We start from the raw sequence: 19,987 nt of genomic DNA, 5'->3' as shown, positions 1-19,987 counted from the left end.
TTATATAAAGAAACTGCACATTACAGAATAAAGGAGTTCATGCCCCTCTTCTCTTTACATTCATTTTTTTTTCTGGAGAAAGCTGTAGTTTCTGACAATGTTAAAAAAAATAGTGGATTTGAGGGTCCAGGAAATATTACCAAGTTATGATTATTATAATGACTTTCATATAGCACAACTTCATAACAATCTGGGATTCAATCATACCAATCTAAAAAGATAGAAGTAAAAGTTATATGAATTTAGTTAATAAAACAGGAAATTATTATTTTAAGTTTATTGATTCATGTATAGAAAGTATGCCACATATCTTAGAAATAGTATTTGAGAGGTGATTAATATAAAAAGCTTATTTCTTGTCCATTACTGGTTATGATCTTTAGGGTCCAGAATTTTTCTTGGAACAAGTTAAATGGGAAAATGTCAAAAGATATGTTTTTTACATATGATTTCTATCCACTAACTACATTATAAATATATCATTTTATATCCTATTACAGTATCTGTTGAAGTGGCACATATTATCAATACAAACAATAAAAAAGACCACAATGAATAGGTAGTGAAATTCTAGAATGGAATGCTAAGGAGAAACATGTAATAGAGTTTTCTGCACATATATTTACAAATAGAATTGATAGCCACCTATGTTTATTAATTTAAGTGATAATAGTTTCAAAAATATTTATTGAAAGCAGGAAATTTAAAGTGTATTACCATATTATGATTTCTGTGGTCCATATAATCTGAATGCCTATTGAAAAATAACTTGATCATTTATTTTTCTTTTTTTTAAATTCATTGATATGAGAGAGAGAGAGATCAACTCATTGTTCCACTTGTTCTAATGCATTCACTGGTTGATCCTTATACATGTCCTGACTGAAGATTAAACCCACAACCTTGGCATATCAGGACAGTGCTGTAACCCACTGAGCCACCTAGCCAGGGCATAATCCGATCATTTAATAATCACTGTTTTGCTTTTTACAAATACATAAAATGTCCTGTTTACTGTTAAAGAGATGACACTAATCTGAATATCCACCCACAAATTTAGCCATGAATAGAATTTGGCCAAACAAAATTTAGCTTCTTATGTTAATAATTAGGTTCATAATTTCCAGTAGCCCAAGGCCAGCTTTGGATACCATGCTGAAGTAATCTATTCTAACAGTTTCACCAATCTAGCCCACAGATCAACTCTGAACAGAAAAACCTGCCATCATAATGGATCTGATAATAGCCCACATTGGGATTTTTGTATAACTTTCAGTCAGAACACAGGACTGAACTTTTCTTATTGCAAGGCAGATGCTGTGAATTTAATCAGAGGCCAAAATATCTCAAAATATCAGGCAGTACTATGGCCCAATTATTTCCTAATATGGTTTACTTTTCAAAGAACTGGACATTTGGTTCTGTGGTTATTAGACAGGGTCAGGCTGGGGAAGCATTTAATTACTCACTGATTATACTTAGGCAGTGAGTAATTAAATTTTAAGACTGGATTTGTTTCTAACCTATACTGTTTGATATTTTATTATTTATTTACTTTTATGTGAAAATATCCTACTGAGCTCTAACAAGGGAGTCTAACATTGACTTTTACTTCCTCTCATATGACAACGTTTAATAAGCCATGCTTTGATGACTCCTTTTCGTGGTGTAGTGTCTGGTATCCTGCCAATCAGTACTTCTACCTATGATAACTAGAAAAGCCACACAAAAAATATGACCTGTTTGAAGTCAACAAATAACTAACAATGTAAATCAGAATTAAAGGGTCTGAGGTACAGAGACAACTTAGGCCTTCCACTGCTTCTACTCTAAGAGAATTTACTACTTAAAAAAAATCTTCACCTGAGGACCTGCTTATTGATTTTAGGGAGGGGGAAAGGGAAGGAGAGAGCATCAATGTGAGAGAGAGTAACATCAATCGCTTGCCTATTGATCACTCCCTAACTGGGGAGCCAACCTGCTACCCACACATGTGCCCTGACCAGGAATCAAACCTGTGAACCTGTGACCTTTTGGTTTAAGGGACAATGCTGCAACCAGCTGAGCCACACTGGCCCAGGCAGAATTTAGTGTTTCTGATTAGAGGAGGAGGTTGAAGGTACAGACCATAACCCCAGTGATTGACACTACGACCCAACAAAGATACTAGAAGAATATCTGGTGAAGACATGATGACTTCAAAGATATGACTGTTTTTTTTCTTCTTAATACTTTAGCTAAATCTGGAGTTGTTTGAAATTCATGACTAAAATAATCAGCAAAAGATCTCTGACAAGCAAAGAGAATATTCACGGATGCTTTATTAGGCAAACATTAGATTTCAAAAACTGCTAGAGAAATAGTTACACAATGCAAAAGAAGATTATAGTTGAAAACTCTGGAAACCCAAGGTTGAGTCAATGGTAAACCTAGATTTATGGGGATTACAATACAACCTCAATGCAAGACAGCCTGAAATTAATGGGAATAGAAACCATTTCAGTGCCTAAAACAAGGAAATGGGTACTCATTTCCAAAGAAAGATGACAACATCTGGAGAGTCTAAATCTTCTTCTTCAAAATGTTTAGCATTGCCAAACTTTGCTAAGCTCACATATACAGGCATGGACAAAAGTAGATTTACAGTAATTTGTATGGAAAATATAATAGTTAATACATAAATGATGATACAACAATAAACTGCATTTTGTGGACTCATACTATAAACCTACTTTTGCCAATCCTGTGTATACACACACAAATGCAAACACAAAATGAACCACTTGACAGGAAATTTAAAAAAAATAGATTTGTACTCTTAGGTGTTCCATGTATTAAATTATAAAAACAAGGGATTAAAATAATTCTGATTAATATCTTCCAGAATATACAGGCACTTAAATATATATATGATATGAATAGAGGATTTAACAGTGAATTGGAATCCATAAAATAACATTTTAAAATCTAGATGTCCTAGAATATATGAAATTTAAGAACTCTAAGGGGAATTGAGCAGTAGATTATATACAGCAAAAATGAATAAATAAATGATAAATAAGTGAAAAGAGCAGTGAACTGGAAGATAGGTCATTTGGAAGTATCCAAAAGGAAGCACAGACAGAGAAAAAGAGAAAGGGAAAGAGACATTAAGATCACTTTTGCAAAATATAATCTGCTGTCTTCAGATGCATTTTTGTTACCAGGTGTTTTATTTCTTCATTCCAGGTCTCAATTTCACTGATGGGTCTAATAGAGTTGTATACATTGTTTTGCACATTTTCCCCATATTGCCTTCATTGAAATGTTTATGATGATTTAAATAAACACATTGAGGCACACTCTTTTGTTCCAAATGTTTACTTCTCTTCTCAAGTGTTACTTTGGTCAGAGACAAAGCAGCACCTCAAGAAGAGATGTGTCTTTGTAGTTAGAGTGCAGTTTTGAAGCCATTTGGGGCTAACTGCCAACTATGTTCTGATCCTTTCCCCCTAAGACTCATACTCAAATTTATCTTTAAATTATGTGTTTATTATTTTTAACAGCATTTCAGTGCATTAACATCTTTAGTTTATGAAGAAGGAATATATTTTTGTTGATATTATATACCTTACACATGACTATGCTTTGCTGTTTCATATATGCAGATAGCGACAAGGACCAGAAAACCCATCACCTTTGAGTTCTAAACCCCAACTGTATCAGCAACTGATTTTTTCTTTCCTTTCCTGGGGTTGTAGAAGATAAATAACCAAAGTAAATTCTCTTTTCATATTTTCCATGAGAATTTCTGTAATTATTCTCCTTTTGGAGGTCTGTTTTAAGTTATGCATTCAGAGAGATTTAATTTGTTTGAATACAACAAAAGGAGAAGAGGAATTTTCTCATGTCACATGACCTTAAATATCAATCTTTGGGACAAGATTCTAAGTTTCCTGTACAACCACATATAGGGCCCTCAATTTGGCCTATTTTGTAGCCTTATTATTTAATTTAAGCAAAATTATGATAGATTACTTACTTAAATGTGGAAATGAAATTTGAAAACTTCCATTGGTAAATTAAATTGTTTTGTTCAACAAACAAGATAGTAAAATTCTTCTGGGATTCTATTGGTTTCAAAAACAGAATTACAAGCAGATCATGGATAGGATATGGTCCCCAAATATCATCATCAATAATATGTTCCTGAATTATCATCATATCTTCCTAATGAGACTGCTTGGATTACAATTTTCTACAAATCTCTTCAAAACCTTTTTTGGTATGCTGAACACCACAAACATTCAGATTTAATTCTGGTAGCTTTCTATATAGATGCTAACAAGATACTCATGTGATGTATATGTGTCCACCAAAGTCCAAAAAATAACATACTATATTGAAGCAATTTATTGCTAAAACAATGTTATAAAACAATCTTTATTCCATATTGTTTGTTTGCCTCTTGTGGCCCATGCCCAAACTATTCCTAATGATTTAACAGATTATTAATCTGGCTCTTATATTTTAGATTGCTTAATTAACTATTAGTCATATTGTCCTATTGCATACAACACACACACATACATATAAAATCTGTCCAGAAGGTATCAGCCATGTGATATGAAGAACAGAGCTATTTATTGAATGAGATACAAAATACAAGAAAAAATTCACATAGGGCAAAGATACATCAGATCCTTTCAAAGTAGGCACCTTGGGACCTCACACAGTTCTCCCAATAGCGATCAGCTGTCCTGTTGTATTTTTCTGAATCTCATCAATGGTCTGAAATCTCTTCTCTTTCAAAGGTGATTTGAGTTTTGGGAAAAACCAGAAGTCACCAGGCACCAAATATGGACTGTAGGGGGCCTGAGTCACCTGGGTAATTTGATGTTTTGCCAAAAAAACTCTGCACGAGACGTGATGGATAAGCAGGTGTGTTGTCGTGATGAAGCTACCAGTCACCAGTTGGCCATAGCTGTGGCCTGCTGAATTGTCTGAATAGTTTCTGCTGAGGAATATTCAAGCTTAATGCACAATCTGATGCAGATTTGTTGCTCTACTCACTCAGTCATTTTGAATGTGACAGCCACACAGCACAACACTCACTCAATGGCTCACAAATTTGGCTTCCTTCAAAACTGAAATAAAACATAAAAGAAAACCTTAGTCAAATTTGTGACAGAATAACAGTCAATTTTACTTTAGCCTGTCATCTTACTTGGCAGCAGATACTAATAGAACTACTTAATTCAAGCCATCAAGTGAGCATATACTTTCCAGGAGTCATCTAGTTTTCTTGGAGAACTGTGAGTGGAAATGTCTTGAGCCTCCATGACCTGCTTCTGCCATCCTTTCATTGAATACAAAATTTCTGATTTCAAAAATATGAAATTTCCATTTAGCACAACAATAAAACAAAGCTCAGATTTGCCCGATATCCAACTGTAAGCTATCAACGGTAAAGTGCTCACCTTTATAGTCTCATTCAACCCAATTATTTGTCTCATTTCTGGTGGATGTGGGACTCTTTCACGGGATCCTGAGAAAAGCATATCACAGACCCACACACTGATTATGGTTGTGGCAAGATTTATTCAAGAGGAAGGCTGCTCCTGTGTGCTATCTCCATCAGTCCTGCCATGGTACTGTGTCTTCAGCAAGGCCAACACAAATGCCAGCGTCCAGAGTTAACGTGCCATATGAAAATTAGTCTAGCCCAGCCTTTCTCACCATCCACCTGGCTTAGCTTGTGTTCCCAGCTACAGTCCATTGCTGTGCTGTGCAAACTGGGCTTCTGCCAGGTGCCGGCATTTGGAGACCACATGGCTGTCAGCCACGTGACTCTTCGGGTCATATGGTTATGGAGAGAGAACACATGAGTGCACAGGGTGAGTGTCACTGAGTGAGAGCTCTTCTTTGTTCCCTGGAATTATGTTATCTTGGGCTTCAGAAGCACCAGGAGTTTTTTAGAATAACCAATCAACCTCCTAAGGTATCCCAGGCTTCTGATGCGTCCACCCCCTTGCCAATTAATCTCATTCCCAGGTTAGACGGGGCAGGCCTCTATGGTCAAGCACCCACTCTGTGCCATTTTGACTTCTGTTGTGCATGTGCTGACCTGCTCCTGCCCCCAAAAAATCCAGTTCCAGAAGGGAAAAGGAGGGGTGTTAATCCTTGGTGGAACAATACTGTGATACCCTGGATTGTGTGAAGTTGTAGTTTCCTGGTTAAGCAAAAAAGGTAATTCTTCCCAGTCCATTGGGATCAACAGTGTTTCATTCCCTTGCTTCCTTCTTTTTATCAATAATTAGTTGGTAACAATCTGGTACAGGTGATACTGCCATACCATGACACAAGGCAATCTACAGTTTCACCATAATGCTGGTGACTGCTGCCCTAATATGAATTTACCCTCTATATTTCAATTTTAGTAATCTGATTGTGTCCCCTTGTCTCCAATATATTGTCATCAATATCTATACCCCTCACTTATTTTGTTTTCTACTCTAGGCTATTTACCAGAGCATAGAGTTTTAGAACCCTGACTGTAGGTTAATGAAAGGACACCAACCCTCAAATCATTTTTTCTCTACCACTATAACATTAAAAAATTTAGTTTATTCAGCCTTGGCTGTTGAGGCTCAGTGGATTGAGTGCCAGCCTGCAAACCAAAGGGTCACTGGTTCAATTCCCAGTTAGGGCATAAACCTGGGTTGCAGGTCATGTACCCAGTATGGGGTGTGCTATAGGCAACCACACATCGATGTTTCTCTCCCTCTCTTTCTCCCTCCCTCCCTCCCCCCCCTCCCCCCTCCCCCCCCTCTCTTTCTCCCTCCCTCCCCCTCTCTCTAAAAATAAATAAAGATTTTTTTAAAGATTGAGTTTATTCAATATATTCATGTAATATGTTCTTTTTAATGTTCTTTTATAATATTGTGTTTAAATATATACAAGATAGGCTAAAGGGAACATATTTGACAGGTTCTTTTTGCTACTGTGGTATCTGGTCAGAGGTTTGCTTTCCTCCATCCAGATGCTTCCAGCTTCTTACAGTAATCTCACTAATATTCTCTTTTTAATTATTTCATTATCATGTGTTGCCACTCAGAATAACTTCCTTATTATCATTATTTTTGTGTCAACCATACTTTTTTAATGACTCAAATATTATTAATACTATTAAAAACTATGTTTGCATGGTAGCCAGTTGATGCAGATTTCAGTCATGGTCTCTGGCTCTTTTAAGGGTAGGGTTGAATAAAGTGTCCAGGCACGGAGTGACAGCTACCCACATGGTTTCTACCATTGGTTCTATTAAAGGCATATCATTTGACTTACTTTATCAATCATCATTAAATATTCTATCTTATGCTGCTGGTACCTACAACTGTTGTTATTGTTATTACAAACCATACACTTAATGACTTACAACAATATAACTTTCTTATTACAATTCAGAATTATGGGGCTAATATCCAGGTGTTGGAAGAACTGTACTCTTAGAACTTGTTGGGGAGACTCCCTTTACTTCCCTTTTCCAGTTTCTGGAGGCTGCTTACATCCCTTGGCTAGTCACTCTAACTTCTGTTTTAATCATCATATTTCTTTCTCTGAATTTGACCCTTTTGGCTTCCTCTAATACAGAATCTTGTGATTGCACTGTGCCCACTCAGATAATTCAGGAAAATCTTAATTTAATCATACCTGCAGATTATTTTGCCACATTTGGTAACGTGTACACAGAGTTAGGGGATTAAGACATAACATCTGGTTTGGGGGGATCATTCTTCCTTATAGAAAACCATTCTGCATGGCATGGGCTGAGCTGTCATTTGGAGATGCACAGGACCCACACCCATGGATAGGTTCTCCCGTGGAGAATCAGGCCTGCCTTGTACCTAGTCCGCTTTGAGACTTGCTTTTTGCTAAAACTCCCTCACCCTGAAATGAGGCAGCAAGTGCTTACTGTAACTTCCTAAAGTCTGTACTAAACCTCCCAAGGATGAGTGTAATCAGTTCAACCACTTTTCCCTTTGCATTTGCAAATATCCTTCTGTGATGTGATTAGTAGCATCCCCCCCCTTGTTTTCTGTAAAAGGTAATTGCCTAAAGCTAATCTGTGCATAGTAAATGAGGATCATCATGTAAAGTGACCAAAAAAAAGCAATAAAGGCTTGTCAAGGCAAGGGCCGAGGCTTTTTCTCCTCTTGAGAAAGAAGCCATGCCATCCCTTTTCCTCCACAGGACTCGTTAGTATGTGTGAATTTCTCGTATCTCATGTACAAGGCCTCGGACCCCATAGCCAGGGTTCACATCACTTCCTGCCACAGTTTCAAACATGTCTCAACTTATTCTTCATTTAGTTTTATTTACTTTGCCTTTCTGTATCAGTGGATGTACTGTCACTTAATGGATTGATACCAACCAGAAAATTGTATTTCATAGCCTTGTCTTACTTTTTCTGTTCCCCTCCTTCTATTTTTTTAAAATCTAACCTGCAATGCAATTTTTGTTTTGCCTTTTAAGCACAGGTGGTCATGTGTCTGAAATGAAAATTAGATTCATGAGAATAAATAGGCTTCTCTGTATATCACATGCATTTACATTAAAGCTAAGAGAGGACAGTCTCTTTTTCTGAAAGTGGGGAAACCAACACAGCATAACTAAAGTATGTGACTTTTAGTCACCATTTCCAAAGGCCCAGATATTGTGTACTCTAGATGTGCATAAACATGAGAAATGAACATGATCATTTGAGAATAAGGTCAGTGCAAAGAAGCCATGGTTTCCCTCCAGTGGTTACCCTTAGCTAGTCATATACATTCCTCCGCTGTGTGGCTAGCTAGTTCCAAGATTCTCAAGGGAAATAACTAATGTTCACTTTCTAATGCAGCTGCATTTCATCATATTTAATTGTTACTTCATAAACAATGTTCACAGTGGGATATAGATGCTTAGTTCAGTACATAGCCCTGGGCTGTTTCTCATTTATCATTGATCCAATACATTAAATTTTTAAACATTTTTTAAGTTAATGTTATAAGGTGGATTTGATCTGAAATAAAATTCTTAGGTGTCCTTGACTCTAGAGGGAAGACTATCAAACTAGCTATTAACCCCTCTCTTTTAGCAACTTTCATTAGATTTGTGAAATCTATACCCATTTCTTTTCACATACTAGCTTTTAGTATTCTATCTCTCCTCAAAATTTTGGATTCAAGTTACCCATGTTTTAGAGTTTCACTGATTTCCATGATATTCTACTCCCTCTCTACCTCTCTCTCTCTCACTCTCTCTCTCTCGCTCTCTCTCTCTCTCTCTTGCTCTCTCTCTCTGCTGTTACTGATACTTCTTCCAATAAGAAATAGGCTCCATGGTTTCTCTCGCTGTATCTGAGTTATCCTTATAAACTACATAGACCCTCAGAATATGGCAAAAAGGAAAAAGGTACTATGGCCTATCGAGGATAAGTTACAAAAAGGATATAGCTATTATCTTTCTCATTCTAAGGGTAATTGATCTTGGAACCCAATGACCATCCTGTCGGTAAGCTGACACAGAGAATCCACGTGGATAAGCATAGAAAATTATCTAAATGAGGTTTTCTGCACTGTTAACCAATATCCTCCTTCAAACATGTGAATTAGTGAACCTTCAAATGATTCAGCTTCTAGGTTTAAAGTCTTCCCTCTGAGGCCCCAGATATCATGGAGCAAAGATAAGTTAGCTCCTCTCTGGTCTTTCTCAATTGTTAACTCCTGTTATCCAAGAGTTTAATAGATGATTATTTTTCTGCTGAGGTAACTTGTTCACAGTTTTGAGATAAACTTTAAAATAATTTGCTACATAGGCAGAATAACTATCACAGAAGATAATAATGGAATGAAAGTCAGACTACTTCAAGTGGATGAATGTGTGACTATGAAAAGTAATAAATGGGGAATTCTTTGGAATTATTTCATACATTTTAGTCAGAATGGTGATTTGTTTTGGTGAAAGTTTTGGATCATTAAATTCTCTACTTCTTCTACATTACAAAGATTTGCCATTACCTTGCCAGATACAATTGCACCAGCTTGAGACTGAAATTGTTATCCTGGCAGAGAGAGACTTCTACTCAAAACAGTACTTTAATTCCTCAGATTAGAGCAATAATAGGCTGGAGAGTGACTTCCCTTGAAAGTCCACTGATTATACAAGGTCCGCCAGGGAAAAGTCTAGCCATTGTTAATATAATGAGAATGGTTGGCAAGGCATGGGTGTAACCTGGAAGCCAAAGAGAGTGGATGGGAATGTGCATGTGTGAACAATGATGACTAATCAGTAGGGGCAGCAGATGCTGTTGAGTGAGCGTGTGTACTGTGTGGCCATCACATTCAAAATGACTGAGGAAGGAGAGCAATGAATCTGTATCAAATTTTGCATTAAACTTAAAGATTCCTCCATGGAAACTATTTGACAATTCAGAAGGCCACAGCTATGAGCAGCTGGTGATTGGCAGCTTCATCATTACAACACACCTGCTCATGCATCATGTCTTGTGCAGGGTATTTCAGAGAAACATGAAATCACCCAGGTGACTCAGTCCCCCTACAGCCCAGATTTGGTACCCTGTGACTTCTGGCTTTTCCCAAAACTAAAATCACCTTTGAATAGAAAGAGATTTCAGACCATAGATGAGATTCAGGATAATACTATGGGATGGCTGATGGTGATTGGGAGAACTGTGTGAGATCCCAAGGTGCCTACCTTGAAGGGGACTGAGGTGTCATTGTCTTAGATACCATGTTTCTTATATCTTCTACCTTCTTCAGTAAATGTCTCTATTTTTCATAGTGTGTGGCTGGATACTTTCTGGACACACCACAGCATATGTGCACCCACATTTCTCATGGTGAAAACAATGCCATTATATTCCATTTTTTTCTTTTTCTAACACTACTCTTTCCAGAGACCAAATCAAAAAGGAAACTCTGGTAGGCCTATTCTTAAAATTCACCTTGTGAGAAGCCAGTATGATGGCTCAATCAGGATGTCAAGTCAGTATTATGACAGGAAATAAATGGAAAATGAGGGAAAATTGTCACAGAGAGTTGTAAAGCCCATGAATGGATAATGATGCTGGGAAAGAATACTATCACTTTCTTCAAAGAATTTATGTCAGAATAAGAGAATATTCAGAGCTGTTTCTCTCAATTGCAGCGCCAGTTCATGGCCAATTCTCAAAGACACCCCTGATTTGTTATCCTCTGGGAAGAACTGAATGAATGCAAACTATGAAATTTACCTGACAAGTATACTTTGATGATTTGAAGACATAAATCTGTGTCCTGTGATATTGCACTTGACTACAGCTGTGTGTAAATTTTCATTTTGATTATATTTTATATTATATTTATAATATTGGTTCTTAAGCCTGGAGATCTTTCTTCTGAGCTTGACTGAATTTACTTGGACTAGCGTATGACATCTGATGTATGTGTTGCTGTGAAACAGAATGGCATTCTGTTCGGGTAATTTCCTAGACCTGAAGGGCAGCACTTTTCCTGGGGGACACTATTCTAATAGGCAAATATATTATACTTAAATTGCTTCAATATTACAAGTATTCAGTGGGCATAGCTCTTGTAGTAGCTTAATCAACACTGGCTCCAAGTCATAAGAGGGCCTGAGGGATCTTGGGAACTAAACCAAATGTGTGGATCCAAAGAAAAAATTATTATCTGAAGTTTGGGCCCAATGATGATGACGACAGAAGTCCTACAGGGAGATCCTAATGTCATTCACTTCTAGGAAAACGGCCATGTTTGATAGTCAACATACAAAGCTGATGAAGGTAATCAACTATTGTAGACATAATATTGCATTAATCTTGCTGAAAATCTTGGAGAAAGCATATGTTGTCTCCATTTATTAAAATGCATTTAATATATTAATTTTAATGTGCTCTGATGTGTTTAAAGGACACAGTCAAGGGTTCTGGAGGCTCAGGATAGTAAGGCCAATTTTGGGAGATCCTATGGTCTGGTTGTATAATGCAAAACTATCACTATCAATTGTATTACTTACTGGTGCATCTTCTTGCCCACTGGTGCTTCAAACTAAAAAGGAACTTATATTTACTCTGATACAGTCCATTGGACAGTTGGATTAGTGACCAATACCATGTGGACTCCACAGGAGACAAACGAGTGGCTTTGTCTAGCAATATGGGGAAGACATTCTGTTTGCTTTTTTTTTCAAGAAGAAATAAAATAATGACATTGATATATTAACTAATATGTGGTATTTTAATAAGCACTTTAATACTTTTCAACAACTCTATTGTGTAATAAAAGTATTTGTTTTTCAAATGTATGGTTAACTAAGAATGAAATTCTGTGGAAAACTATCCCCAAATACATTATAATAAAATTCAAATTGATATAATAGAGACTGATAAAAGAAAGATGAAGAAATAAGTTTAACTTTACACAAGGGACATGGTTAAATGTTTCTATCAATGTCTTAGAAATTTTCAAATAATAGGTAAAGTTGTATGAAAAATTGTACAGTTGGCAAAAGACCCCTGGAAAGCTTATCAAAGGTATGGTCATGTTGAATGTGTGAGGAGGAAATTCTAACTTTCTTTCTTTTCTTTTTTTTTATTGTTGTTCTAATTTTATAGAACTTTTTCCCTTAACATTTCTTCAAAAAATATCTGGATACACTGTAGCAAGGGGAAGCTGATATTGAGGATCTGGGTTGGTGTAAACTGAAAGGAAAGGATTAAAAGAAGGTTCAAAGATTTTTATTATAGCATCAAGATGTGAAGATTTTCCCATGTTTGAGTTTTTGTAAAATTTTTACTTATGGAATTACTTAGGGTTGTCCTAAATCTACTTTATTCAGACAAAGGAGAATCTGAACAAAACTATGTGCCACCTCAGCACCTGGAATTCTGTGTTGAGGTTGGTTATGAGTAATGAGTAACTGTGAAGGATGAGATGCAGTTCGCCTGAGGAATGGGAATGAGTCACATTTTCTTAGTGGGCTGTGTTTAAACTGAAGCAATCCCATAGTGGGTAGCTTTCTGGGGCTGAGATTGTCTACAGGCACTCAGCCTCTCACCTTGCAACTGTAATATGAAGTGACTGCAACGGCAGATGCTATGCTTGGGAGTCAGGACGTCATTGCTAAACTGTTGTTGAACATTCTTTGCTGTTTCCCCTCCTGTATCCTTCCTTAAAGCTCAGTACCTGTTGTATCAGATGAAGCTATTGTTTTAATGAATTATATAGTAAAGCTGAACCTAATAGGTCTGATGTTAATAAGGCAGAATTGGTGATATGGTGGTTAATCCATGGAATCATGACTATCTATTAGTGACAAACTAAATATTTATAAAATATCAAGACATATCACAGCAAGACAACCTGAAATCAAAACCATCATATTAAAACTACCCAGAAAAAATGCATTACTGTCAAAGGAACTATGACAGTACTGACAGCTGAATGTTCCACAATATCCATATTTATTTCAAGTGAACATAGACCATTTACCAAAAGTGATTATATTTGCTGGACCATAAAGCAAGTATCAACAAATGTCACAATGTTTAAATTACACACAGTATGATATCTGAACAAATTGACCACAGGCTTGTTCATAAACAAGCCTCAACAAGTTTCAAAGCACTGAAGTCATGTATCACATTATGTTTTGACATATAATTTCAAAAAGAGAAGAACTAATACTTTTGTCATTTAGTTAAATGGATATGGGGGGATATTTTATTGTTGTTGAAATATTCTTTAACTAGATTGCAGTGATTCTTATATACTGTATAAATTACCTAAAACATTTTAAATGTAAAATAGACAAGTTGTACAGTATGTTTATATGAACTTCTTATTTTAATCCTTTTTAAATATACATGTGAAAAATAAAATAAATTATACGGACATTGTTAAGTTCAATAAATATGGTGTCAAAATTATCAATTCCCCAAATATCATTTTACACTCATCTTATTAATTGTAAAAACACATATTTTGCTAAAATGTAATTTTTAATATATGTGTTTAATGTAGAGCTAATATTTTATTAGTTAATAAAATGTAACATGACAGAAATACAGATGAATCATAAATAAGTAGAGGTTTTCCAGGGATAATAATATGCTTAATAGTTTCACTTGTTATAATGGATGATATCAATCACTTAAATTGGAAAAATTGTCATCATTTGAATAGATATTAACTCCACTTAATTAAGTTTTGAAATAATTGCTGTTTGTTTAACTTTTTTATCATGGATTTTTTTCTGTTGAATTTAATAACAGAATAAGTGATAAAATCAATAAGATCGCTTTTCAGCCTAAACTTTTATTCTGAATGGTGTGACATGAAAATGACTCCAAAGGAAAATTCCACTTTGGGGAAGAAAGGCACAGTGTTAGCAAGATGCTGTCAGCAAAATTTCAACTAGCTTTTAGAACAGGTAATCAAAAAAGAGTTCCAGAAAAGATTTGTTTTTTGTAGTTTAGGAGTCTTTGTATGGATAGCAATATGGTTTTAGCAAAAATGGTAAGGAGGAACAGCTGGGTTAAGGTTATTTGAGAGCAAGTGTGGCAATTTTTCAATTCTGTATTGCCAGAGAAAAATTATAGAAAATTCAAGCTACTCTTCCACCACTTCAGCAATTATCAACAATTTGACAATAGGGTTATTTTTTCATTTTCATTCATTCACACATTCACTCCTGTTTATTTCAGTTAGACACCATGTTAACCATTCAGTTACCTCTTCAATTTAGTTTATTTAGTTAACTTGCCTATTTTTGTTGGTGTGTTTTAAAGAAAATATCAGCATCAAAATATTCAATTGGCTACAAGTAAGCCTCTGAAAAGTAAAAACTTCTGTTTTAACATTCACATTACTATATTTAACACTCTGCCATTATAGTACTCAGAATTACTAAAAATAATTATTTAATGTCATCAATATGTAGTTCATAATGAGATCTTATTATATTAAAATGCATCTCTGCTTGAATTAGGATACAAGAAAAAGTCTACATATTAAAATCTGATAATATCTATCTTAAATCACTTTCATTTTCTATTAATTTTTATTTTACTTTCTGAAACCATTAATTTGTTGAATAATCAGGTCATTAATACTGTAAGTGTCCCCATTTATTAATAATAGGTTAATTGAAGAGTAAAACATTTTGCTGAAAGACACAAACATTCATTATTCAACTTATTTTTAATGATGTGTCACAGACCTTTAAATCCTAAAATTATAACCAAATAGTCTGTTGAATTTTACTAAAGAATGTTTTGCAAAATTGTAATTATTCAGTAATGGCTTCTGGGGCATATCAGGGCCAGTAAAAAGCTCTTCTGTAAAACTAAGCTCCTGATATTCAACTATTTGCAGTTATTCTTATTACCTAATCAAATAAGAATAATTGTTAACACTGGAAAAATTTAAAAAATATGTGAATTAATAAGACAGACACACTGCTACCATTAGTGAGGAAAATATTATTACTTTTATTATACAACTAATATTCAATATAATGTCAGATAAATAAAAACAGGGAAATTAGAAGATTTTACATAACATTGAAGACAATGTTTAGAAAGTCTGCAGACTTTGAATTACAACAACGTAACAAGTCAGCTTCAAGCTAAATTTTTACTGTCTCAGCTAGGAGTCTTCAAAGTCTTCTGAAAATGTTAAACTTTCATATTATGGAAAGTGTAAATATTATAATAGATAATGTAGTACCTATTTTATGAGCTTTAAATAGGATAAACATATAATTTATTGTCCAAACCTAGACATAAGTTAACAACTATTTTGTGCAATTTAGATAAGATGATCGTATAATTTTTTACTCAGTGATCTTGGAAGTATGGGATTGATTCCCTTAGATTTAAAAAATGTTTACATTACAGAAATTAACCATTTTAACATGAACAATTCAGTGGCATTTAACACATTCAAAATGGTATGTGACTTTTATCTCTACCCAGTTTCAAAACATTTTTATCACCCACAAGGAAACTCTGCTCCAATTAAGACTAGCTCCCTATTCCCCATTCCTCCACCGCTGAGTAATCATTATTTGAACATGTAGAAGTGCTCAATATCCTTATGGAAATTATTTCTTCACATAAGAAACATTTGAAAGCATATTACGCATTTAAAATAATTGTATTTGAAACAGAATATGCAAAGTTTGCAAACTATGTAAAAGATACCACAAAGTGTTATACATCATGGTGCTCAGCAAGGTGACAAAACACCAAGAATACTGCTTCAGTTTTATAATAATGTGCTATTTGATGTTAAATAATTCATGTAATCATGCACTTTAATGTATTTGTTCTTAAATTATTAATGTATTTGTTCAAAAATACATATACTGTCTGTATATACATGATGCATTAATTTTAAATGTGCTATCATCTATCAATTATTTGCATTATGTTTCATAAGTATTATTTGTTGTTCACTATAATCATTTTTGGTATTTGTGATATTTTATCTGGGACATATCTAAGGATGCACATTTACAAGTTGGTAAAACAAGGACTACATTTGAGATTTCCCACCTTATGTTTAGTGATTTTTGCACTATGGTACTTTGTGTGTTCCTATGTGCATATGTTATATACACCTGTGTGCGTTCTTCAAGCCAGTTTAAGCTAGAAAGCTCAGTTTCCTATGCATACTGATGCACATGAAGCAAGCAAATGACAAGTGACTACAAGTGATGCATCAGCATGTGGAACTTGATCCCCAAGACTGATCATCTAACCACCTGGTTGAATACTTGAAAAATAATAAAAATCTGAATCACAACTTCTGTCATAATATTATATTCAAGTGTTTCCTTTGAAAACATTGTGGAATTCATGAAAACTTTTGATAGCAGTTGATCCTTACCAGCTATAAAATTGTTAGAATTCAATTGCTGAATATAGTCCAGCGATTAAGTGAAAAAATAGGTCCCTAAAGAAATGACTACAGAATGGCTAAAGTCCAAAGCTAGGGGACCAGTATATAGGGCTAGGCATTGGAGAGGAATGACCCAGAGAACTGAAGCCAACCTTAATTAACTGTAATTAACAGACATGTATACTTGTGACCAATTTTTCTTAGTAATTTTTATCTGTAAAGGCTCTCTCTCTCAGATTTCATAATAATGCCACTGCAGTTGCAACTCTAAAGATCACCAATGATCTCCATGTTGCTGAATTAAATAATAAACTTTTAGTTGTCATGTCCTTATTTTGATTTAACCATTAACAATATTTTAAACAGGCCACCTTTCCCAGTTGCTTAACGTTTTCTTGCTTTAAGGTCCTGGGTACCCCACCTAGCTGCTTTCCTTTTACCTGACTGAACGTTCTCTTCCTTTTCACTTGATCCTTCTCACTTCTTCAAAAACCTAACAGTGAACAACTTGAAGTTTGAGGCCTTGGATTCTGTTCTTATCCATCTAAACTGACCTTATTATTGATCTCATCCAATCTCATAGCTTGGTATTTGGCAAATCGATTTACACGTCCAGCACAGACTTCTTGCCCAAACTTCAAACCTTACCCAAAATTTCTACTTAGAATTGGACTAGGCATCACACATATAACAGGTCAATGATAAGCTTCTGTTTATCACAGTAGGATAATGGTATGTTTCTATCACAGATACCTCTTCATTAATAATTTTGAAATTCAAGTTTCCTCATTGTTCCAGAAAAAAAAAATCATAGGTATTCTTTCATCCACTTTTTACTTCACACAACACCTTCGTTTTCACAATGACTCTTGAATCTACCTTCAAAATATTTTCACTACTGCCACTCTTGTGCAGGTCAACACAATTTCTCATCTGGGTTGTTGTGATACTATCCTAATAGAATACTAATAGTCTATTTTTTAGAAGTACATATAATATATAACTTATATATGATAATGCATGTTATATATTTTCAATTACAACTGACACATAATAATGTATTAGTCTCAGGTGTATGTACAACATAGTGATTAGACATCCATAAAACTTGTAAAGTGATCACTCTATACGTCTAGTATCCATCTGATAGTAGATGCTTTTTTTAAAAAAGGAGTCAGAGCATCTTTTTCAAAAACTTATGCTATATAATGTAACTTAATGTTTAATTCTTTGCATGGCCCTCAGTTTTACTGTGAATCACAACCAAATTTCTATGTTAGCTCTTATTTGCCTTTCTGGTCTCATTTCCTAATACTCTGTTACTTTATTTGCTTAGTTTCAGGCACCGTGGACTTTGTTTTCCCTTGATTGGAGCAGGCACACTCTGTATAGGGTATTGTATTGTACTTGGTGATCCCTTACTCAGGAACATGCTTCCTTATGCATCTGCATTGTTGATCCCTCAATTTTATCAAACTATTCTCAGTTTTAATATTCTCTGTGAGGCCTTCCCCATCCACACATTTAAAAGTACATTCTATCCCTGGCTGGTGTGGCTCAGTGAATTGAGTGATGGCCTGTGAACCAAAAGGTAGCCCATTCAATTTCCCATCAGGGCACATGCTTCGGTTGATGGTCAGGTCCCCCAGTAGGGGGAGCGAGAAGCAACCACACAGAGATGTTTCTCTTCCTCTCTTTCTCCCTTCCTTTCCCTCTCTCTAAAAATAAATAAATAAAAGTACATTCTGTTTCTTAACTATCAACATGATTTATTACCTTTTTTATAATAGAAGAATTTTTCTCCATGGTATCTGCCATCATCAGACATTTCTACATTTTACTCACTTGTCTATTATTTGTCTCCATCACAATGTGATCATCATGAAAATTATGCTAAGTCTTTAATAGTCAGTGTTCAATACCCAAAACCTGTAAACTTTTATGACATATAGAATGCATCAATATATCTTAATAAAATAATGAATGAATTGTGTCTGTGAATGATAAATGAAGAGTGAAAAAAGAAATAAAGAAAATATCATAAAATCCATCTGCTTCCTTCATAATCTTATCTAGAATAATTTGATCCAGTGCTCAATGAACATACTTACCTTCTTTTGAATTTATTGTATACAATATAACTAAAATGCACTAATTTTTACATAAAAGAGGTTCAAATAAATCATATAGGTATTTTAAACAATGAAAAAACAGTAAAAATGATTAAGCTCACTAATAAAAAAATTAAAACTATTTTGGTTCCTCATTTTACTTTTAAAGTCTCACAATTTCATTGACACACATCATGCCATACTGTTATTATTCTTGATATCAAAAAGCAATAACACTCTTGTTATATCAGAATCGAGGAAATAATAACCACATGTATAAAAGTTTGGAAGTTAAACTAAATACATGACTGGGTCATTGTATTCCTTCCAGTCATCCCCTCACACAAAGACTTAAAAATACATAAAGTTTGAGAGTGCAATTCTGGGGGGAATTATCTACATTTTTAATATTTGTATAAACTAATTTTTAAAAATTGGCTTATAATTAGATTTTTATGAGTTCATTTTCAATGCCTAAGTTTCTATGGGTGAAGTCATCCTAAGGAACAGATTATCTTGGATGTAGTTTTTGCAGTAGGGTAACTTTTCATTTTTGTGAACGCCGAATACCTGTATATACCAGGGAATCTTCTGGATGCTATGTAAACAAAAATATACAAAACAGTTATGCTTTCTGTCTCCAATATAAAGTTTATAAAGTACTAGAAAAAATAAATAATGAAATAAATGTAGAATTATTAGTTGAGAAAAATGCAGTAATAAAGGTGAAACATGGAATGATCAAATAATAATTGGTTATTCAATAAGGCCTCTCAATTGAACACATATATAAACTAAGAAAGGATAAACCTAATTAGACAAGCTCCAAAGTATGTGTAAGTGGCACACAATGCAGAATGTTTGAAAATACATTAACAGACATGATCTTGATGTTTTGGAGATAATAAAAGTTGGCCAGTATTAATTAAT

At 34.6% G+C, this 19,987-nt stretch overlaps 1 long non-coding RNA gene across 1 annotated transcript; it reads left to right on the top strand.

Annotated features, from left to right (window-relative positions):
* Positions 1–8,133: 8,133 nt before the first annotated feature.
* LOC118497246 lies at positions 8,134–18,333 on the top strand. The gene is made up of 4 exons (XR_004899776.1): positions 8,134–8,267; positions 10,999–11,001; positions 14,537–14,543; positions 18,324–18,333. It is a non-coding gene; the product is annotated as an uncharacterized LOC118497246 (long non-coding RNA).
* The last annotated feature ends 1,654 nt before the right edge of the window (positions 18,334–19,987 follow it).

This window comes from Phyllostomus discolor, chromosome 11 (assembly GCF_004126475.2).
Source record: "Phyllostomus discolor isolate MPI-MPIP mPhyDis1 chromosome 11, mPhyDis1.pri.v3, whole genome shotgun sequence".
NCBI lineage: Eukaryota > Metazoa > Chordata > Mammalia > Chiroptera > Phyllostomidae > Phyllostomus > Phyllostomus discolor.
Note: the sequence above shows the minus strand (reverse complement) of the source record. Positions and strands in the feature narration are given on the sequence as shown.